Source organism: Triticum dicoccoides, chromosome 7B (genome assembly GCF_002162155.2).
Source record: "Triticum dicoccoides isolate Atlit2015 ecotype Zavitan chromosome 7B, WEW_v2.0, whole genome shotgun sequence".
Classification (NCBI taxonomy): domain Eukaryota; kingdom Viridiplantae; phylum Streptophyta; class Magnoliopsida; order Poales; family Poaceae; genus Triticum; species Triticum dicoccoides.
Genome location: NC_041393.1, coordinates 636065889 through 636071757, shown reverse-complemented (window position 1 = coordinate 636071757; position 5869 = coordinate 636065889). Strand labels below are relative to the sequence as shown.

At 51.6% G+C, this 5869-nt stretch overlaps 1 pseudogene; it reads left to right on the top strand.

Annotated features, from left to right (window-relative positions):
* Positions 1-360: 360 nt before the first annotated feature.
* Positions 361-4972, top strand: LOC119335758 (annotated as a pseudogene).
* The last annotated feature ends 897 nt before the right edge of the window (positions 4973-5869 follow it).

The following is a 5869-nucleotide window of genomic DNA, read 5'->3' as shown; positions in this document are numbered from 1 at the left end:
ATTAATTCAAATTTCAAAGATTATGGATTCGAAATGCTATTGCATTATACATGGTGGAAATATAAATGTTGAATTATCTATAATGTGACAATGGAGTTAACATAGAGTGCATATGCATCATAAGAGAGAGAAAAATAAGAGCAGAAGAACTATGAGAGTGAGTTATAGGTAGTAGTCCAATGTAAGCTCTTCTTGCCGAGAGAACGAGTCCACCACTGGAATATCCTAAACAAAGCAGCATGCCTAAACTTGGATAGATCCAAGGCACCCGCCATGCGCGCCATGCCATGCATCCGAGAGCGGAGCGGCACATAAATAGGCGCGCGCGCCACACCGCGTACGCGCGGCGGCGAGCGATCGGCGGGGCGATCAGGGAGGGAAGCTGCATGCATCGCCCGTCTCCCTCGCCATCCCCACCGCCTGCCCCCTTTCGCCTCCCTCTCCTTGCCGGGTTGCAGGGCGCGCTCCAGCTCTCCGTGTTCCCCTCGCCGGGAACCTGAGCTGATCATTTCCTTTCCCACCGATCGGTCTACTAGGAGCCGACGATCGACAACAACCCAATTCGTTCCAGCTCTCGACCACTCGTTGATCCGGCCGGCCGGGCCATGCGCTGGAGGTAAGCCGGCGCCGACACCGACATCGCCTGTAGTTCTCTCTCCCCCCTCTCTCTTGTCCCGGCCGGGAGGGGAGGAGAGAAGACCAGAAGGACCAACGACACCTCGCGCCGCGACGACGGAGGAGTGGTGGGGGGTGACGAAGACGATCGGCTGAGATGGCGACGGCGATGGACACGACGATGCCGAGGAGCGGGGTAGGGGAAGGCGGCGGCGGCGGCGGGCTGAAGAAGGGGCCGTGGACGCAGGCGGAGGACCAGGTGCTGCTCGACCACGTGCGGCGGCACGGCGAGGGCAACTGGAACGCCGTGCGCCGGGAGACGGGGCTGCAGCGCTGCGGCAAGAGCTGCCGGCTCCGGTGGGCCAACCATCTCCGCCCCAACCTCCGCAAGGGCCCCTTCTCTCCCGAGGAGGAGCGCCTCATCCTCCGCCTTCACGGCCTCATCGGCAACAAGTGGGCGCGCATCTCAACACACGTACGTACCAACGAAACTTAACCTCCTCCTCCTTCTTCCATGGATCTTGTGTCGTATGAGTATGATCCATCTCTGACAAGTCACAATGTTGCATGCATGGCGGTGTGTGATGGATGAAGCTGCCCGGGAGGACGGACAACGAGGTCAAGAACTTCTGGAACACGCGCCTCAAGCGCCGGCAGCGCGCCGGCCAGTCGCTCTACCCGCCGGACGTCGAGCGGGAGATCGCCCTCATGCGCGCCCAGAACATCAACCCGTTCGCCGACGCGGACGGCAACACCGTGGCATCGCCGTTCTTGGGCCCGTTCGCGCTGCCTCCCAGGCCGCCGTCGTCCACCAAACCGGCCTCTCACTCTCATTCTCACTCCTCGCCGCTGATCAACCAGCACTACCAGCTCCTCAACCAGATGCAGGGGATGCAGATGCGCCACCACGCCGTCCAGCACCACCACCAGCAGCCGGCGTTCCACCACCACGGTGGCATCAGGTCGCCGGGCTCCCGCCGTTGCCGACCAGGCCGCGGGAGCTCCCTTCGAACCAAATCGAGATGGCGAGCTGCAGCGGCGGCGGCGACGGCCTGCTGGAGGCTCTGCTGCTCGGCGTCGACGAACATCAACTCCCCCGTCCAAACCATGCCGTGTGCAGGGCGGGCTCCATGCCCGATCTCATGTACGGCGGCGTCTCGAGCGGGAGCGACAGCGACGTCACCTCGCAGTTCCCTCCCGCTCCCGGAGGCCAGGACCCGCACCATGGCGGGAAATGGGACTTCCTCGTCGGTCAGTGCATTCATTCATCTCGCTTCTCTTCTTGAATTCATAAAGACTTGAGTTCATCCACGGAACTAACACCATTGGGGGTCCATCTATGCTCTGCTCCGGCTGTTTGACACCGCGCTGTCATCTATGCTCTGCTCCGGCTGGTGGCCACCGTCTCGTCGCTTCATGCCTTGTGTGGCGCGCGCACGCCGACGACTTGGCCTGACGCCGCGGCCTCCGTATCCGACCTCGATCGCGCTCCGGCCCGCCGCTCTGCCACTCTGGAGGCGCTCTGGCTGCTGTTTGCCTTTGCTGCTCAGGTGGCCCTCATCGCAGCCGTCACCACCACTGTCAGGGGCGGGGCACAAGCTCACCACCACCAGTAGCATCCCCTCCCGCGCCTACCTATAACCCCCCGGTCCTACGACATCGTCGTACCGGCGGTGGCCCTGGTCCTCACCTCCACGCTGCTCGCCGCCTCTGCCCATGGTTACATCCTCTCCGAGCCATGCCCTCGCTCGGGGCAGGGTCATAGCCTGACTCATACTCCTTCTGAGTTACTCGTCTAAGAAATAGATGTATCTACGTGTATTTTAGTTTTAGGACGCGGATAACACCCACACATGTGGGCGTTAAAGGGTTGTCCACACGTTTTGTGTGGTGTTCAAGAAGATCAGCCCACACGTCTACGTGTGGGCAAAACAATTAACGCCCACACGCCTCTCTTTTTTGTTGCGGTCCCTCTCACACGCCTATGTGTGGGCGAAATGCATAACGCACACACTCGTACGTCAGGCCTCTTATCTCATGGTCCCGCACGTCCCCGCGTGACAGTCACCACGAGCCCGTAGTTGCCATGGTTCGGACACTTTTCCATATTCGTTTAACTGCAGTTGCCATGTCACTGAACTACAATTGCCATGTCGGACAACTACAGTTGCCATAGTTGCTCAACTGCAGTTGCCATCTCAGGTCAAGTGCCAGGTGCCATTTTCGGACAAACTGCAGTTGTTGCCATGTATGGTCTAGCTAACTATAGTTGCCATGATTTGACAACTTTAGGAGTTGCCACCTACTAACACTAGGCAATTGCCGTGTACCCTGCAAAACACATGACAACTGACATGTTCGGGTAAAAAAGAGAGTTGCCATATGCTTACAAGCACACTAGGGCAGTGCCGTATACCCTGCAAAACACATGGCAACTGACATGTTCGGGAGAGTTGCCATCTGCTTACAAGCACACTAAGGCAGTTGTCGTGTACCCTGAAAAACACATGGCAACTAACATGTTCGGGTAAAAAAGAGAGTTGTCATCTGCTTACAAGCACACTAGGGCAGTTGCCGTGTACCCTGCAAAACACATGGCAACTAACATGTTCGGGAGAGTTGACATCTGCTTACAAGCACACTAGGGTTGTTGTTGTGTACCCTGCAAAACACATGGCAATTGACATGTTTGGGTAAAAAAAGAGAGTTACCATCTGTTTACAAGCACACTAAGGCAGTTTGCCATGTACACTGTAAAACACATGGCAACTGACATGTTTGGGTAAAAAAAAAGAGTTGTCATCTGTTTACAAGCACACTAAGGCAGTTTGCTATTTACACTGTAAAACACATGGCAATTGGCAACTTGGGTGTGGGAGAGAAGACGGGCGTGTGGGCGAGATGGCAAATGCCCACACATCAGCCCTTGAGCGTGAGTGAAATCTGGCGTGTGGGCGAACTGCTAAATGCCCACACGCCGGCCCCTCCGTGTGGTAAAACGGACGTGTGGGCGACCGGGTGAATGCCACACACCAGTCTAGTCCTACATGGCACCACAAACATGCCAAGATTCGTACACCCACAAATGAACGCGGATGCACGCGTGTGGGCGAGATGCAAACGACCACACGTGTGGACGTTAGTGTTTTCGTAGTTTTAAATACATTAATTTTTGTGACGAGTAATTCCAAAGCGAGAGAGTAGGACACAAGGGGGGGGGGGACAAAGATGAGAGAGAGAGATGAGTCAAACATGTCCAGGTGGGCTTTTTGCCATGTCGGCCCTGACCAATAGCCCCACCGGCCAATGTGTGACATTCAGAACCAAATGTAATGACTTATATAAAAGAGAAATAGCGATGCCAATTCATTTTATTTGAGGGATGATACCAATTTATTAACATAGCTCCAATTGTGATAGTTTTGTATGTAGCTTGAAAAACGATCTTATATTGTGGGACGGGGATAATACGATTTAACTCCAAAGGCAATAGCATAAATTATTTCCTTGATCAAATTATTACAGAGACCATGTTTACTACTCCCTCCGTCCCAAAATATAAGAACATTTTTGACAATATTTTGTGTCAAAAAGGTTCTTATATTTTGGAACGGAGGGAGTAGTTAGCAAAATTAATTTACTCCTTTTGTTTTTGTTTACTTGGTATATTTTTTCTGAAGTTAAATTGTATAACTTTGAACAAGTTTCTTAAAAAAAACATCTACAATACTAAATCAATACCATTAGGTTCACCATTGAATATATCTCCACATGTTATATATGTACTTGTTATTCTAATGCTCATATTGTTTCTAATAAAATTATGGTCAAACTTAATAAAGTTTTAGAACAAAGCTAATATGTAATTAAACAAAAAAAGAGGGAGTACATTCCAATTTGAAAACCAATTTAGTAACTTGATTGATTTGATCAACGTCTCACATATTGTTGCATGTATTGGGAAATTAATTGACCTGATGCAGATGACATGAAGCCAACAATGAGGAGGGCGACGAGCGCGGCGGAGAACGAGACTTCCGGTATGTTTGGTGTGGCCCATGGGTCAATATCCGGGGAGTGGTTTGGCACCGGTGTTGGCTCACCAGGGCCGTCGTCCGTCGTCACCACGGATGATGAGTTCGGCCTTGAGATGCAGCAGCTCATGTCGTCGTTGCCACTGTCGGCCGACGAGCTTAACTGGAACGCTTAATTGGCAAAAGAAAAAAAAAGGGAAATTAAAGACATAGGGATGGTGTTTGTTTCTATGGGAGCAGAAGATGCCTTCTTTTTGTATCGAGTGAGTCATATTGTCGGATGTTGCTAATGATGCTATAAGAAGCGTTTCGCCCCGTAATCAGCTTCGGTGTCAAAAACAAACAGAGACAAAATCCCTTGTTCTTAACAAAAGGAACAAAAACAGTTTCAACTTTTTTAAAGGAACAAAAATACTAATTCTGCGAGTCGATTGCAATCTATGGAGGCAAGTACTCTCCCCTCACTAATCCCATCTCCTAATAAATGAAACCATTGATTAAACTCACTACATGTAACATTTGGCGCGTTTATCCTTTTGCATCGGCAAGACGCGAAAGCTACATATAGACATATCTTTCCAAGGGGGTTTACAAAAATCAGCATTACAAAACTAAATTGATCATTTTCTCTAGTGAAGAGTCTAATTTCAGGGAAAAACAAAGTATCACATCAAAGAGACCAAAATGATTGAAAGATGCAAGTTATATCATGGCCATCTAGTCACGACTCTAACTTTATCTTTTGCATGTTGGCATTTACATCATTGCTCTACACCGAGGGTGCAGGCCACAGTCGGGACGTCACCCAACCGGTCCATCGCCAAAGCCATTTGACATCAAATAGTCGACCTGCAAACTCCGCGAGTGCACCAAATCTACACTATAGAGGTTGTAGGGATGTACCGGCTTGTATTTTCTAGAGTATTTAACCAAAAACTACCACAATTCACGGAACCGTGACGAAAAACTACCACTTTACGATTTTGTCCCGAAAACTACCACTTTTTTCCTAATCCGTGGCAAAAAACTACCAAGTCGCGAAATCGCTCGCTTGGCCCGTGCTAAGCACAAATCTGACCGCTTGGCCCCACGAACCATGTGCCACCCTGGCCATCCTTCGCGCCGGAGACGCACCCGCACGCGCGCGCCCGCTCCCACCTCGCCGTCGTCGTGCCCACCAAGCTTCTGGGGCCGGCCACTGCCGCGTGGCCGCCAGCGCC